Source organism: Canis aureus, chromosome 6 (assembly GCF_053574225.1).
Source record: "Canis aureus isolate CA01 chromosome 6, VMU_Caureus_v.1.0, whole genome shotgun sequence".
In the NCBI taxonomy this organism is placed as follows: domain Eukaryota; kingdom Metazoa; phylum Chordata; class Mammalia; order Carnivora; family Canidae; genus Canis; species Canis aureus.
Genome location: NC_135616.1, coordinates 70,933,379 through 70,950,844, shown reverse-complemented (window position 1 = coordinate 70,950,844; position 17,466 = coordinate 70,933,379). Strand labels below are relative to the sequence as shown.

Sequence of the window (17,466 nt, the reverse complement as noted above, 5' to 3'; positions counted from 1 at the left end):
TGCTCTTCCTCATACCCATTTTTGGAGCCCATCCTAACTTAGGCAAGGAGTTTGTCTTAGTTTATTTCAGTTGCTATAACAGAGGACCAAAGATAAGGTGGCTTATAAGCAGCAGAATTCATTTCTCACAATTGTAGAGGCTGGGAAGTCCAAGATCAAGGTCTGACAGAGTCGGTGTCTGGTGAGAGCCCACTTTCTGGTTCATAGGCCCTCTTTTCACTGTGTTCTCACAGTGATGACAGAAGGGGAAGGTTGCTCTCGGGGATCTCTTTTATAAGAGCACTAATCCCATTCTTGAGGGCTCCACTCTCATGACCTACTAACCTCCCAAAGGTTCCACTTCCTAGTATCTTCACATTAGGGGTTAGGATGTCAACATATGAATTGGAGGGGTTGAGGGTGGGGAGAAGACACAGACATTCAGTCTGTAGAGGATTTCAGTATTTACAGGCTGAATATCCCCATAGTTTGTCCCCATAACCTCATCGTATGGAGCTGAGAAGCAAGTCTACTCCATAAGACCTAGAGTCTGGCTCCCTCATCATGGCTGCTTGGTGCCTGTGTGACTTGCCCATTGCCCTATTTCTTTGGTTTCTGGGAAGACCCGGGATTCAGTGTTTCTGAGGAATGCACGGGCGAGGGGAGGGGGTGATTGGGCTGATCTGTGAGGCATACCTCTGTTAGTGCTTGGCCCTCACCATCCTTAGCCCTGAATCTTGACACATATCCTGCTCAGGACCTCAGTGTTAAGACTGCAAATCAAAGGTCAGTCCAGTTGGAACTCTGCATTTCATGACGGGGGTCATGGTTCTCCAGACTTTGAGCTTTTGCTACAATCTCAATTTCCTCTTGTTGTGCTCCCTGCCTGTCTCCAACCTACGTCCCAGTGCCAAGTTTTCTGAAATTGTGATTAAGGTGACTGGGCCCTGTGGGCCTTGTGCCTGCCTCGCCTGCCCAGTTGGGCCTCCATCCAAAGCGGTAAGCTGCAGCAAGGAAGACCAGCAAGGAGGTAGATTTCCCAAAGAGCTTGCTTAAGATGCTTAAACTTTAGGGTTTCTGTTAGCACTGGGCCGTACAGAGTATTTAAGTGGGGAGAGAAAGCCAGGTTGTTGTCAAAAAAAAAATTTTTTTTTTTTTGCTGGTAAATTGCCTACGGTGATCTCAAACAAAAAGGATATGAATCTCTAAGACACAAGTATTTTTGTTGTAATTTCTTTACTCATTCTAAATGAATACTCACTTCTATATCTTATTTTTACTTTGTATTATTTTTCTAGAAGAGTGACCCCCAAATTGTATAAGCTGCAGGCCCACAAAACCTGGATCTGCCCTTGGGATGATCCATACCCAAGCCTCATCTCCAGAAACTGTGATTTCATTGATCTGGGGCAGTAGATCTCAGCTGAAGTAAAATTTTTCTACTTCATGGATATCTAGCAATGTCTAGAGACATTTTTAGTTATCACAACTGAGAATGGGGGCATTAATGAGTAAGTGCCAGATTGCTGCTAAACATCCTACAAAACACAGGACAGCCCCACAACAAATAATTTTCTGACCAAAAATGTCAATGGTGTTGCAAGAGAGAAGCCCTGATCTAGAATGAGGCTGTCAGCATCAGCATTTTTCAAAATCTTCTCAATTAATCTGAATATCCAAGCAGGGTTGAGCACAACAGTTCTAGAGATAATAATAGCTAACCTTTACTGCAGAGCACTTACTGTGTGTCAGTCATCGTTCTAAATGAATGAACTCATTCAGTCTCTAGAGTAAGCCTATGAGATATTGTTCCAATTTTACAGATGAGGAAACTGAGGAACAAATATGAATAAACTTATCTTGAGATTCAGTCCCACACAGTTGGGCTCCAAGGCCTGAGAAGTTAACTACTATTACATACCTGAACCTCCTTAGCTGACTTACTTCATCCAACTAGAGATGTGTATGGGAGAAGGGAGTGAGAGTCCTGGTAGCTCCTTATAGTCATCATCTTGCCTACCCCCAACACATAGAAATGGAAATGAGAAAAGGTCTCAAGGTGGATATAGCTGGAAGGGGTGGGGGAGGGGTAGTAGGTAGTAGAGAATCCTTTTGAAGTATGTGTCAAAGGATAGTGGTTGGGGGTATGGGTATTTGTTCCAGTTTCTCAGAAATGTCTTGTGTAGTGCAATCTCATGAAATTTCTTAAAATGAAAGTTTAATCTGAGAATGGTAGACCTCTATTTGGGTAAGAAAAAAACATGTCTTGGCCCATCGGGCTGTAAATAAGTAATAGTAATCATTGCTCCCATCACCATCTCTTGCACAGCAATGGGCTGTGTGGCAATGTACCTTCCACAGATGGCCATATTTAATTGAAAGTCATGCCCAGCAGCTGCCAGAAATGCTGACTACTAGACTGGGAAAAGTACTGCCAAATGGGAGGAATGCAGACAAGTTCTGTGGCAAAATGATAGAAATATATAAAATAAAATGACTCTCTTTATTCTGCTCAAGCAGAAAAGGAAAGTACCAGCATACTTGGACTTTGTAGTTCAATTTCATAACACCGAGATGATGAAGAGAGTTGCTGCCCTCGGGGCAAGGGATAAGGCAAAGATGCAAATATTTCTAAAATAAAACAGGCCATGGAAAGAGGGCTATTCTATGCTTGGAAAAGAACCCCAAGCCCCGCATGAGAACCACAACTATGGCCAACTCCTTGATTTCAGCCCAGTGAGATGCTGAGCAGAGAATATAGTTATGCCAGGCTTGGACTTGTGATTTATGGAAATTCTGAGATAATAAATTTGCATCATTTTGACCCGCTCAATTTATGGTGATTTTTTTACACAACACCAGGAAACGAATACAATGCATTACAATGGTTGGTTTTTGAATGCCAAATCAACCTAGGATAAGCCCTATTTGGCCATGATGTATTATCCTTTTATATACGTTGAATTGGACTTGAAAAATTTTGTCAGAACTGTTTGTATGTATTCATGAGGGATGTGGCTTGAAGTGAAAGAAGAAATGTCAAGGAGAAAGAAATGGAAGATGAGAGAGGAACACATGACAGATGAGAGAACAATTTAAGTAGAGGTGGGAAAATGTCAGAATACATTTCAAAAACTATCCAGTGGGGTTTTTTTTTTTTTGTTTTTGTTTTAAGATTTTATTTGTTTATTTTAAAGAGAGAGTGTGTACATGCACAAGTATGAGCAGGGGGAGAAGCAGCAGGGGGGCAGAGGAAGGGGAAAGAATCTTGAGCAGACTCTGCGCTGAACATGCAGCGCAACTCGGGGCTTTATCTCAAGACTCTGAGATCACGACTCTGAGATCATGACCTGAGCCAAACCCAAGAGTGATTGCTTAACCAACTGACCCAACCAGGTGCCCCAGCAATACAGCCTTTAATTTGGCTGGATAACCACAGATAGGAAGTCCAGTGGTAGGGAATGCAGCTGGAAAACTAAGGAGCGAAATGTTTGCTTAATTTGGGAGATGAAGTCGAGCCATTGAAAGTCATTGAGGGATATAACTGGATGATTGAGCCACGGTGTGTAATTTAAAGTGCCCCAGGAAGAACCTGGAAGACAGTCGGGAAGCTCTTGAAATTTTCTGGTTAGAAGTCACTAGAGCCTAAACTTGGGCATGGTCAGGGGGAGGAGAGGAAGCGAGAGACAGAGGAAGAGATCACGCTCTTAGCATTCAGCCTAGATGTTAGATTGGCTCCACTCCCTCTTTGGACACCTGAAGAACATCAGCAGGACCTACTCCATCATCTGGTGATTGGAATCAAGCACTGAAGGCAAACCTGAAAACTACTGATCACCTGCAGGTTGGGGTCCCTATGTTCCTGCTGGATCCAGGCCTGGCTGGTTGGCTCCAGACAGGACACAGTTGATAATGGTGGCCCAGGAGGCCCAACCCAGAAGAACTCCAAGAAACCAGTTTGAGTCTGCTGTCCATTCTGGGATGGTAGGTGGTTCAGCTGAATAAATGAAACATGGGGGAAGCGACAAGGGGGCTGAGGGAGGAGAACTGTGCTCACTCAGGAGGGGCTTGAAGCATCTCTCTTGGGTTTGTGGTCCCAATGCAGGATAAGAAACAGAGGCAGACAGGAAGGACTTTCCTGGAGGGAGGCCATCACCACGCTGGAAGCTTATCCTACCATAGAAGTTACAGAGAAGCCTCGGGGAAATATAGCATGTTGGGCATTTATTCTTGATCCTTTGCTGCATGCAATCTCCTGAGGAGAGGCCCTCTATTTGTGAGAACACTGGGCAGTCACCCCAGAATGTCCTCCTGGGAGCTGCCCTCTAAATTCATTCTTTCTCCAAGAAGATAGCTTTTATTTTCACAGCAGAGGCAGGTTCCTCTAATGAGATGCTGGCTTTTCCTGGGAGGGGATTAGTACATCAGCTTATCTGACCATCTCTGTAGGGGCACAGATAACCCTAGAAAGTGAAAAAATAATGGGCTGGGTGGACTGATGAGGAGAGGTAAGAACACATCGGAGATATTGGGCCAAAGAAGTGAAGAAGGGGGTTGTGAGGGTACTGGGGGTGGCGTTGGCACAGGATGAGCCCCCAATTCACAACTTTGCTCCAAGCTCGCTCTGCAGCTTTATGTAACACTCCCTCATGTTCCCTTCTGTGGAGGCTTTGAATTATATCCACGGATTCTTTGATCAGCCATCCTTCGATTGGTGGAGGGAACTTAATTCTCCTCCTCTTGGTGATGGGCCAGACTTAGTGACTACTGGTGGACAGAGTATGGCAGAAATAACTGTGTTACTTCCCAGATGGAGTCATGTGCCTTTCATCTTGGTCACTCTCTTTAGGATCACGTGCTCCAGGGGAAGCCAGCTGCCATGTCATGACAAGAGGCCCATATGACATGACACTGAGACCTCCTGTCAACAGCCATGTGAGTTCAGCCACCATAGAAGTGTGTCCTCCAAACCCAGTCCAGCCTCAAACTGACTGCGGCCCCTGTTGACACCTGACTGACCCTGAGTAGAACAGTCCTGTTGAGCTGCTCTCAAACTCCTGACCTAAAGAAACTGAGATAATACAGGTTTGTTATTTTAAGCCACTAAATTTTGTGGCAATTTGTTATACAGCAGAAGATAACTTATACCTCCTGATGGGTCTCAATCAGCTGTTTCAGGTCAATATAATTCGGTGGCTCTTAACATGGAAGGGCCTAGCAAATAAAGATTATTGAGTAAGACCAATCTCTATTTTACAGTTTAGGAAAGTGAGGCCCTATCTGGAATAGAGTTAAGAGTGGAATAAAGTTAAGAGTGGAATAAAGTTAAGAGCTTTGTTTACTTTTGCCTACTTGAATTTATGGTTTTGAACTTTGACAAAGAAAGTTGCGTGTTGGAGTGTACAGATTCATGCAAAGCCCTGGGGTGGAATCCATTATTGAGCTTCTAAACAGGTTTTTGCCTTGCCTATGATGGAGAATTTAAAGGGCATAACAGCAGAATTATAAAGTGGGCAAGGGGACATGTTGCTAATTGGGGGATAAATCCATGGAAAAGCTGTTTCCTGTAGCCTGGAGGCATCTCAAACAGAAGGATACATCTCAAAACTAATAACAATACCATTGACTTACCAGAGATTGGAGCCGTGTACACTTTCTCCATCTGCTCTGATCCCGGGAAGGTGGCTCTAGGTTCACTAGCCCTGACAACGCATTTGATAAAGGGATGAACAGCCTGGTTTGATAGGAACAAAAACAGTTGAAAAGTGGAAGGCACTGTCTCAGCAAAGTGCCATCTAGACTCAGAATTCTCAGGTGACCTAGACCAAACAGGGAGGGATTGCTGGGTCAGGGAAACCAATCCAATAGGGCAGTAAGCGAATGCATGTGCGAATGCATGTAGCAGCTCTTGCCAGTGCTGTCAGGGGCTTCCTAATCTGAGACCATTGAATATTAGAGCTAGAAGTGATTGATAATTGGGATTGCAACTCCAGAAGTGCTGGAGAAGGAGACAATTGTGGGTACTTATCTCCTCTCATTTTCTCTCTTCTCCTTCCCCAGCTGCTGGGTAAGTCCATCACTTTTGCTCTTCTAAAGCAAGGACGGGGGGTGAGGGGTTTGCAGAGACTCAGAGACCTCAACTTCCCCAGGAAGCTTTCCTTCTTCCCTGTCAGATGTGATCCCTCCACCTCCTGAGTGCTCATTCTACTGCGTCTGTACCTTCCTTATAGCCCCATGGTGTCGTATCACACTATTACTGTGTTATACTCCCTTGTGGTGGACACTGTGGTGCGCCACCCGGATCCCCACTGTCGGGGCCAATGCATGAATTCTTTCAGCTTCTGGGGATGTTGTCTACTGAAAATTCATCGCTGAGTTCCTCCCCAGGCATTTCCCTTCCCCAAGACAATCCTCTTGTCCAAGCTTACTCTCCACCCCCCCCCACCCCCCCACCCCACCCCCGGGGTGAGGATTGGGGGTGGAGAGCCCACACCCAATAGCATTCTACAAAGACACACCTCCTTTATCTCAATTCTGGACCTCTTTAAAAGGCCATCTCAGCTTCCCTGTGAGCTCCCTGTGAGATCATGTTCCAGTTCAACTCCCCCTTCTGTCAAATCCTATACAGGTGTTGTTCTTGAGGACACTCCCTGATAAACTTCTTGCTCCCAGATCTCCATCTCAGATCAGGGAACCCAGCCAACAACACCCTCATGAGACAAGAAGCTTATGGAGGACCACCTGTCAAATTCTTTATATCTGCCTCCCTCTTCCGTCCTGCTCCATCTCCCTGTACTCAGCGCAGTGCTGAACAGACTTTTCAGATGGATGGGACACAGACAATGACTTGGACAAAGATTGGGCAAGGACTATTTCCCTTCTCCCTTTGCGTCCAAAGTAAACACCGAATATCTTCTAATATGCAAAATATTCATAGACTTTACAAAAAATACAAAATATATACCATCTAAGGAGTTCCTTGTGTAAAGTATTTCCTGGGGACATTCATATTTTAAAACCCAGAGAATGTTTGTTTATTTTTAAAATGAGCAAGTGCAGCCCAGACTAACTTTAATCTTTCTGCTTGAGGTGAGCAGCTCTTGGGGCAGTTAAGAGAGGCATCATAGAAGTCTACTTTGTCTCAGGCAGCCTGGTGTAATGTTCACTGATGAAGAAAGTCAACAACCCATTCCAGTGACCCTGCAACATTCTAGAAAGATCTGCTTACCTAAAACCTTCCCTTGTTTAGCTCAATGATCATTTTGGTTAAGTGATCATTAGTGGCAATGCTTATAGCCTAATTGGGGTTGTATTTCTGCTCTAATGGGTCCCAGTCAACGTTCCCAGCAAGAGGTGGTGAGGCTTGGTGTTTTACTCTTCTAACAGCCTTCTGCTCCACTTGATTAGCCTTGTGGTCCTTCATATTATGGCTGCCCTTCCCAACACCCTGGGGGGATGCCAGAGGACACTTGTTTGAACTGGCTCTAGGTTACACAGACAGATCCAGGAGGTTAAAGTGCTGAGTTGGACTGCGTTAACATTGACTTTTGTCTCCCCAACATCTAGCACCAGGTCTAGCTTGAAAATGTTTGAATAAATGAATGAACAGACCCAATGATGACTGTCACTCCCTGAGATCCTGAAACTCCAAAGGTGGGTTCATCTGGCAAGCATGATGCCTTTCGTCATTCTTTGTAGACAAGAAGCGTCAGCCTGAGATCCTTAATTCTTCACTCAGAGCACAATGACCTTCACAGATTTTCTCTTCTGTACTTTTACCTTTTCAAATGCAAACAGCAACACCAGCTTAACAGTGGAAGAAGATTCTTACCCTCAATCACTCTATTATGTTTGAGCCCCACCTTGGCACTACTTACAGGTCACATAGAGCTGTTCCATTCCCTGGTGGGCCCTGCCCCCCTACCTCCAGGGTTTAGTTCCCATCAGAAATTTCCCAGGAAAGTCTGACATCTTCATCCCCAGTCCGGGCAGTCTAAGCCAGGCTCAGCTGACAAAGTGCCCTCAGTTCTCCTTTTCCTAACTAAAGTTTCTAGGTTGACAACCCCCACTCCCCACCCCAGCCCCAGGGGAATCCATTCTGTATTCAGTTGTTTTCATACATTCAGCAGATAAGACTCCTGTGTGGTGCACCCAGGAGACTTTCATTTTTTGATCTGTAAAGTGGCTTTGCATAACTCTGCTCTGCTTAACTGATTTATTTATTTATTTAAGATTTTATCTATTTATTCATGAGAGACACACACACAGACACAGAGAGGCAGAGACACAGGCAGAGGGAGAAGCAGGCTCCATGCAAGGAGCCTGATATGGGACCTGATCCCAGGTCCCCAGGATCACACCCTGGGCTGCAGGCAGCGCTAAACCACTGCGCCACCGGGGCTGCCCGTGCTTAACTGATTTAATTTAATTTCTTTGATTTCAAATCCATGAGGCCCTCCTCACGGCTCACGTCTCTGTTAACTTGTGAAGGTGGCCATCCTTTCCAGTGCTCACTTCTGTTGACAGCTCATGGGCACAGCCTTGCTTTTTTTATTATTTTATTTTCCCCCAGCTTTATTGAGATATAACTGAAATACAACATTGTGTAAGTCTAAGGTGTACAGTGTGATGATCTGATGCATGGAAATATTACGAAATGATTACCAGATTAGTTAACATGTCAATCACCTCACATAGTTACCTTTTTGTTGTTGTGATTATAGTGAGAACATTTAAGGTTTAGTCTCCTAGCAACTTTCTTTTTTTTTTTTTTTTCCTAGCAACTTTCAAATACTGTTTTGTTAATCGTAGGCACCAGGCTGTACATTAGATTCCCAGAATTTCCTCATCATATAGCTATAAGTCTGTACTCTGACCAGCATGTCCTCAACTTCCCCACTCATCCCACTCACCTCACCTTCCCCACTTCCCAGCTGCCCACCATTGCACTTTCTGTTCCTATGAGTTTGGCTTTTTTAGATTCTACATGTAAGTGAGGACATGTGGTATTTGTCTTTCTCTGACTAAATTATTTCACTTAGCATAACTCTCTCTAGGTTCATGCATGTTGTCACAAACAGCAGGATTTCCTTCTTTTATGACTGAGTAGTATTCCACCTTATATAAAATAAATAGATTTACTTATACACACACACACACACACTCAATATGCCCTTTATCCATTCATCCATAGATGGACACTTAAAAAGTTGTTTTCATATCTTAGCTATTGTAAATGAAGCTACAATGAACATGAGAGAACAGAGATTTCGTCTCCTTTGGATATATACCCAGAAGTGGGATTGCTGAACAATATGAGAGTTCTGTTTTTAATTTCTTGAGTAGCCTTCATACTGTTTTCCATAGCGGTGGCACCAATTTACGTTCTCACCAACAGTGGTCAAAGGTTCCCTTTTCTCCACCACCTCACCAGTACTTGCTATCCCAGTGAGCCAATTCTGATCCTTCTCTGCCCTTTCCTTTCTCCTCAGTTACCTGCTCACTCAACAATCAAGTATGGAGTGCCCACCAAGGTTCAGGTTCAGAGCCATCTGCTTGGGAATCAGGATGCATACATCTTGGTGGGCCTTACCTTCAAGAACCCATAGTGAGTGAGTCATGAAGTGTGATATGGTCAGAGCGATGATGGAATTACCAATTTAAGAGGATGGAAGAGGAGCCCCAAACTAAGGAAGAGGAGAGTGACCTTGGGAGGTTTCCTAAGGGAGAAGATGCCCCTTCCTTTGTCCTAAAGGATTAGTCCAAAACAGCCTGATGAAGATGAGTGGATGCGAATATGCATTTACAATTCGTCTAACAAGTGTGCTTTGAGACCTGCCACATGCCAGGCAAAATCCTAGGTGCTGGGGAGACAGCAATGAAAAAACTAGAAAGTTCACACTTATGGGAAGAAAAACAGTATAAGCAAATAAGTAAAATATATACATCATGACATGTATATGTCATAAGGTGATAAGAGTTAGAGAAAAATAAATCAGGGAAGGAGATTTAGTATGTATGTGGGTAAGGAGGTGACTTTGAAAACGGGTACTTTTAGGGGTGCTTGAGTGGCTCAGTCAGTTAAGCATCTGCCTTCAGCTCAGGTCATGATCTCAGGGTCCTGAGATTGAGCCCCACATTGGGCTCCCTGTTCAGCAGGAAGTCTGCATCTCCCTCTCCCTTTACCCCTCCCCATTGCTTGTGCTCTCTCACTCTGCCGTCTCTTTCTCTCAAAATAAAAAATAAAAACAAATAAGTAAATAAAAATGGTAGTTTTAAATATGGTAGCTAGGGAATGCTACTCCATTTTTACCAATCCCCTTCATCTTCATTGTGGTTTTTAACTATTTGCAAAGTGTTCTTGCATCTATTAGCTTATTCAATTCTTAAAATAATTCTGATAAGAGGTAGGGAGAATTAGTCTCCTGGTTTCTGTTGCTCCCTGTATTAATTTGCTAGGGCGGCCATAAAAAGCACCACTTAGCAGCTTAAACAATAGAAACGTATTGTCTCATAGTTCTGGAGGCTGGAAGTTCTAGTCCAAGATCACAGCGTCGACTGAGTTGCCCCCTCCTGAGGACTGTGAGGGAAGCTCTGCTCCTGGCCTCTCTCCTGGCTTGTAGATGGCTGCCTTCTTGCCTCTCAACCTTGGTGTCCCTCTATCTGGTCCGTCTGTGTCCAGGTTTCTTGTTTTCATGACACCAGTCCTATTGGGGGACACACCTAATGCCCTCTTTTTAGCTCCATTACCTCTTTACAGGCCCTATCTCCAAGAAGGCCGCATTCTGATGTACTGGGGGTTAAAGTCCAACATATGAGTTGTGGTGATGGTGGGAGGTGAGGGACACAGGTCTACACACAACATCCCCCAAATTACTGAACTTGGCATTTCACAACCAAGATACGTGGAAGCTGGTGCAGGCCAGCTCGAGGCTAACAGTACAAGATGGCTCGTGCCATCCATGATCATTTGCAGTTCATAAGCCTAATTACCTATGATCATTTATCCAGGCCTAAAGGCACTTCACATGAAGGGTTTTACTTGACTCATTTGAAAAACAAAGCAAAACAAAACATTAAAGGACCCGACAGATCTAGGTTGAACTAGATTTTTTATTCCAGAATTAGTCACCTCTTTAACTCTGAGAAACCCTGAAAACTCCAGACTAAGGAAGGCCTGGGTGAGCTGCTAAAGCTAAGAGACCAAGTAGAAGGAACAAGCAAGTAGGATAAATTAAGAGGGATGTGAACCCAAGGAAGAAAAGAGTATTGGGGAAAGAGGAACTGCAAACCCTTTGGTCACCTCGGAAATTACACCTCCTCACCAAAGATTAAGTCATACATGTAAATGTATTTTGAAAGGTTGAAAATGTTACAATTATGAAGTAGTCTTTTCTGAGGTATGAAAACAGCGCATTGTCCCCTCTGGAAGCCGTACTGCCAGATTTTATGGTGGACTACTTCCTAATCTTTTCTTCCTTTAATTTTTTGGTAACAAATGAAATATCATAACTCTCTGAGTTGCCAACATCCATTTTCTTTGCTTTGAGGAGGTTGCTCTTTTCAATTAACAAGTTTGAAAATGTCCGAGTCACATTGACCTCCAGGCCAACCTAACTGGGGGTGTCAGGTCGGAATGCTCTGCTTTCTCCGGAGGTCCTGGCATAACTCTTATTGTAGAAGGCAGGAGAGTCAGAATACATGCCTCTGGCTCTCATGTCTTACTCCTGCCTTGGTCTAAGTCCCCTACGTGTAGCAATTCAGCTGTGTTCCAGAGCCTTCCACCCAGTGAGTCTCAAAAGCTACCCAAGGCACACGATGGACCTCAAACTGACCCAAGAAAGTTAATCTTCTCTTTAGACCTTTGGGACAAACTATTTACAAATCCATATGCTCGTTTTAATGTACATCTAAGACGTACTTACTAATAGCATGCTAAGTGAATTATGAAAGGTTAATCTAATTTGGAATTCATAAACCAGAATCACTGAGCTACCAAATATTTTTGAATCCTCAAAAATATTAAATATAAAAATTAAATAATAAATATTAATAAATACATATAATAAATAATAAATAAAAATATTAAAAATAATTTAATATTCCACCAAGAAGTCTGGCTTCCAGGGAAAGTTCTGGTGGAGCCTTGCCCACATTCTCTGGATGGCATTCTCTGGACGGCGCTTTGTCATTACTCTGTGTCGCCCTGTGTGAATCAAGATCTTCAAGTGCTGCCATTCTTGCTTTTAATTATAATTTACTGTGAACTCAGCTTCATTGTTATCAAGTTAGTTGTGATCTGTTTAGTTAAAATAACTACTGTCGCATATCTGCTTCGACTGTATCTTTTGGCCTTAAATTTTCCAGTAATTACACATAAAGACAATTACGCATTGCAATTTGAATATGAATCATTTATGCCCTAATTGCTAAAGCACATGGACACTTAAGCTCCCCAAATATACCTTGTAATGGCCCCTCAATAGTATTCTTGAATTATTTTTCCATGAGTACCTGGGAAAGGAAGGGGCTGATTGGCTGTGAACTATTTGGCCCAGCTTAAAGGGAGCTCAAGGAGGAAAAAGAAAAGATTGCAAACCACTGTTTTAGACTCTAGGAATAAACAATTAAATTTACTGCACATTTTGCAAATAGCTTGTAAATGGCATGTGCAAACTCGTTTTCCTTGGTAAATGGCTGGGAAATAAATATCCACACTTACCTTTCTCGAACCTCTACTCAGCTGCAGGCGCACTGGTTGTAGCAGGAAGTAATGCCGCCTGGCTGATCAGGCTGCCAGTGGTGATCGGGAGTGAGGTGGGGCAAACTTTAGAGCAAAGGTTTCAGGGCAACTGTAAATATGATTGGCAGAGTCACAGACAACGCCGAGCTCTGCAAATATGGTCACAGTTTGAAGCAATAAGCTTCTTTTTTTTTTTTTTTTTGAAGCAATAAGCTTCTGTTCAGGGTTGTGGAACCTGCCGGTTACATATCAGCCAGTGTCCATGGAAAGTCCAAAGTGACTTGGAGAGACAGACTTACTTTGGGGTTCTTTTGGGCATCCAAGAGTTCAGGAATCCCCCAACGTTAGCCCTGGGCTGACCTGAGGCACCATCATGATCTCAAATGTTTACTCCCCCGTGGATCCCACTGAATTTTATTTGTATTTCTGTTATAGCGTCGTGCTCTGCTTTGTTTTGTAGTGGTTTATAAAGGTCTAAGGACCTCGTGGACTTTGTTTCTTTGGGGCAGGACCAGGCTCTACTCACCTTTAGGTGACAGCTTGGCAGAGGGCCAGCCGCAGAAACCTGGAGTGAACCTTGGCTCACCACTGATGGCTAAAACAATGACTTTAGGACAAACAGCAAAGATACTGTTAGCTTACATTATGACTTAATCCAGAGATTAAAATAGTTTCAGATTACTTCCCTACCCTTTTCTCATAAATAGATAGATGGATGGGTGGATAGATGATGGCTAGATAAATAGAGATCTATATCTCAATCATTCTCTTTTCACACACACGCACACCCAATCAGCTCTGCTTCTTTCTGTAATTGCCCTTATTTTGTCCTACTATAAATGAGCTTCTTTCACACAAGTGGTGGCAGCGATTGTAAATACTTTGTTTTCTTTATTTTCTGCTTAGCAACCTAGAGGGAAAGTCCTCTTTCTCCATATCAGTCTACACAAGCCCAAAGAAGTCTGATTAGCCATATCTGGGTTGTATGCCCACCCTTGGGAGGGGTGGCGGGTTTTTATTGGCCCACCAGAATATTCTGGTGTCGTGGGGAGAGGAAATTCCGCAGAGGAAAGGTCTTTCTAGATGCTCTTACCAAAAAATAAGAATGGAGGTGGGGAAATAGCAACCATCTATTTCATTTTTTTTAATAAATTTATTTTTTATTGGTGTTCAATTTCAACCATCTATTTCAATCAATGGGATGCTACATGTAAGGCAACAGGGCCTGGGACCAAAATAGATGCTAAACTGAGCCACCCAGGTCTTCCTTTTTTGAGGCAGCTCCAGTCCCTCCATTCTCAGGGTCTCCTATCTCCTTTCTTAGGTACTTTTGTCCCAGTCACACCCAGGGAGATCGTGGAGAAGCTGTAGCTAAAGGCAGAGACCCTGCCCTGTTTGCCTCCCTTGGCGGGGCACGAGAGAAAATATGCTTTTGTTTTGGAAGAGAAGGAAGGGTGACAGGGAAATCCGAAGGCTGTGAGTAGTAAAGAAAGGAAAGTGAGCAGAGAGGCCGTTATAAGACCTATTCTCCGGGTGCTTGAGGAGTGGTGAGCTGGGGCACAGCCAACCCCAGCAGAATTAGGGACCCGGTTCAGAGATGCCAATAGACTGGCAGGCAGGGTTTCTTTCCTCTTTCTCTCCACCCCCCTTGGCCCCCTCCTGCATTTTCTCTTCTCTGCTATTGACACTGCATCAGAGAACTCAAGGCAGGGTTCCTTCCCTTGCCAGAGGCCGCACAGGGAGTGTTAGGCTCTAGAGCTCAAGTGTCTTAAGCAGGAAGCAGTGATTTAACTCAGGCCCAGGTGAGGCCTGGGGGTAGAGGACCTTTCACGTTTCCATCCGGTAACCTGATTTTTGAGGCTTTGCTTTGAGTCCATGGCAGAGAAAACACCTGTGAGGAGGGGTTGCTGCCAGACGAAGGCTCCTGGTATGGAGGAGCTTGGCATGTGGTAAGTTGGTAAGTTGGCCCTAGTGATGGATTCAGTGCTAGTAGAAACCATGTCCCCAGGATCGGGAAAAATCAACACCTACGCAAGGATTTGCACTAAGTCCTGGTTGATTTTTTGTTGTTGTTTCCATTGGAAGCATATGCCGAAGTGGTGCAGAGAGAAGGAAGTCATCTACGGTTTCCTAAGTTCTCGGGCCATAGTTGGGGGCTAATAGGAGGTTGGGCACAGAAGAAGGTCAATGAAGGGAGTTTCAGGAGCCCCTCTGGACAGTTGTGATGTACAGAAAAGAAGATGGGATGTGGAATCAGGAGATCTGAATTTAAAGCCTGACTCAACTTCTCATTCACTGTGTGATCATAGACAGGTTACTTAGCTCCCCTGTGCCTCAGTTTCCTCATGGGAAAACATGAAAACCATAATATTTCATGGGGCTGTTGTCAGGACAAAAAGAGCAAATACTATTCATGTGTTATTCCATTTCTCTGGGTCTGCTCCCTTCCTCAGGAAGCTGTAGGGTGTCATCGTTAAGAGCTCAGACTCTGGAATTCAACAGAGCTGGGTTCAAATACCATTTTGGATTACAGATAGAGATATTTATGTATGGAATGATCAAATGCCTGGGATTCACTTTATTTTTTTTATTATTTTTTTATTTTTTTGGGTTTTGGGATTCACTTTAAAATAAGGCAGGAAGGGGAGAGCCGGTGGGGTCTCGAAGACGCAAGATTGGTCATGAGTTGATCGATGTGGAAGCTGGGTGATGGATACATGGAGGTTTATTCTAGAATTGCCCTACCTTGCATATGCATGCAGTCTTCACTTTGCATGGGTTCTCATATGTATGGATTGCAGTTGCCAGGGTTTAGCTGGATAACAGTAGTCTCCCCACAACACAGTTCAAATTTCAGTTACCATGGTATATTAACCGTGAGTAATTGCGTACAGCACAAACTCTGCTGCTGGCTCTCCAGGGCTCAAATCACTGCATCGAAACCCGATGCACGTCCTGATCAGTGATCTGTAGCATCACTGCTTCTAAAGACCATCAGTTGGGTTTTGGTCACTGCCCATCTGTTGTTCACAGGCAGACAGGAAAGCCTGTGCTGGGTTGCCTCTTTGTCCCCCAGGAATAAACCCACATGACATTTCACCCAAATGGATAATCGAGAGAGAAAGAGAGAGAGAGAGACTTGGCCAACAGAAATGAAAATGCACCAGAGAAATGAAAAGTGATAACACTGCAAGTGAAAAGTGAAATTCGAGCTGAATGTAGATGGAATGACAGACCGACAGCCAACTGTGGGCGTGTTGGCAGTGCCGCCACTCAGGACCACGGATGCAGCCGGAGGGACTTGGCGAAGGCAAACTCAAGGACAGAAGTGGTTGTGGCGAAAAGGAGGATGGTGTCAGAGAGGAAGCGACAGCAAGAAAAATCTTTGCATTGAAGGCACCCTTGGAGGTGCTTCATGACATTCAAAGTACAAATGATAAAATGTTGGAAGCGCATCCAAACTTAGAAATATGACAGCTCCCTGAGGCATTAGAAAAATGCTGTCTGTATTGTATGTGATGAGAGAAGGCTCACTGTTCAAACTACCCTTGATTTGCTTTTTTTTTTTTTTTTTACAAAGAAATAAAATACATTCTTTTCCAGGGGTGGGGGGGTGGGTGCAGAGGCAGAGGGAGAGAGAGAATCTCCAGCAGACTCCCCACTGAGTGCGGTCATGATCTCACGACCCTGAGATCATGACCTGAGCCGAAATCAAGAATCCCTCGCCTAACCGACTGAGCCACCCAGGCACCCCAGAAACGAAAAAACTTTCATTTGCAATGTGTCCAATGTTTGAAACTGCAGTGTACTAAATACACATTAACTTTACTATTTTTTTGTTTCTCGATACATTTACAACTGACAGGAAGAGAATTTTAGGTGTTTTGATAAAAATGTCTAAAGGCCACAAAACCCTTATAACTTGTCTCATCGTTTATAAAGATGGCTTTGCCTCCTTCGAGTCTCAAGTTCCAGCTGGCAAGGGCCAGTTTCACAGTCCTGCACGCTGTGGTTAAGCGAGGACTTTCTCTTTGGACATTTTCAAGACTGAATAGTTTTTTTCTCATTCCTATTTCAACCATTTTCTTATGAAAACTCTCTGACCTTCCCGTGCCTCAGTTTCCTCACTTGTCAAATGGGAATAGCAAGGGCACTCACTTTGCTACGTGGTTGTCAAGTTTTAACAAGCCAAAAAAAAAAAAAAAAAGTTTTAACAAGCTAAGGCCTGTCCAGCACGCAGCAGAGTGAACGACGTCAGCAAAGCGCTCAATGAATGTTGGCTGCTATTATATTTATAGATCTAGACCAGAGAGGGATAAAAGACCTGAGAGGTCGCCGAGTATCCGTGTGTTATACTAACCACCACTGCTACCATCAGATGCCTGTTTGTTTCTTTCCTTAAAATACTGCCCTGAGTACTACACTGAAGATTTCCACACAGCTTTCTCTTGAGGGGCCTCCAACTAAATTTTCCCCAGTTTTGTTCGGATGTTTGAATGTTACCATAAATCTAAGTAATTTCCTGCCTCCTTTCTCCGCACCGCATTTCCCCTCCTGTGCTCTGGATCCAACACTCTTAGAGCCTCATATCTTTCAAAGGTGCATCTGTCGTGACTCAGCGTCTTGACCCCTCAGGTGCCATAAGGAGCCTTCTCTAGCCTCCCACAGCACTTTGTGTCTCTCCTGTCACTTTTCATTAAGAGCAGATTACACCCCCTGTCTTCTCCTTGAAACCCCTTGCAGAG

General features: G+C 44.0%; 1 long non-coding RNA gene across 3 annotated transcripts in view; it reads left to right on the top strand.

The window, feature by feature from the left end:
• Positions 1-12,529, top strand: part of LOC144316359 (uncharacterized) — a 33,121-nt gene extending 20,592 nt beyond the window's left edge. The window contains exons 1-4 of one of the 3 annotated variants that reach the window (XR_013382285.1): positions 2,106-3,963; positions 4,829-5,064; positions 7,546-7,632; positions 9,471-12,525. This is a non-coding gene — a long non-coding RNA (uncharacterized LOC144316359). Of the gene's footprint in view, positions 1-2,105; positions 5,065-7,545; positions 7,633-9,470 lie in introns of those variants that run through there. The other 2 variants (XR_013382286.1, XR_013382284.1) reach the window with 2 other exon arrangements.
• The last annotated feature ends 4,937 nt before the right edge of the window (positions 12,530-17,466 follow it).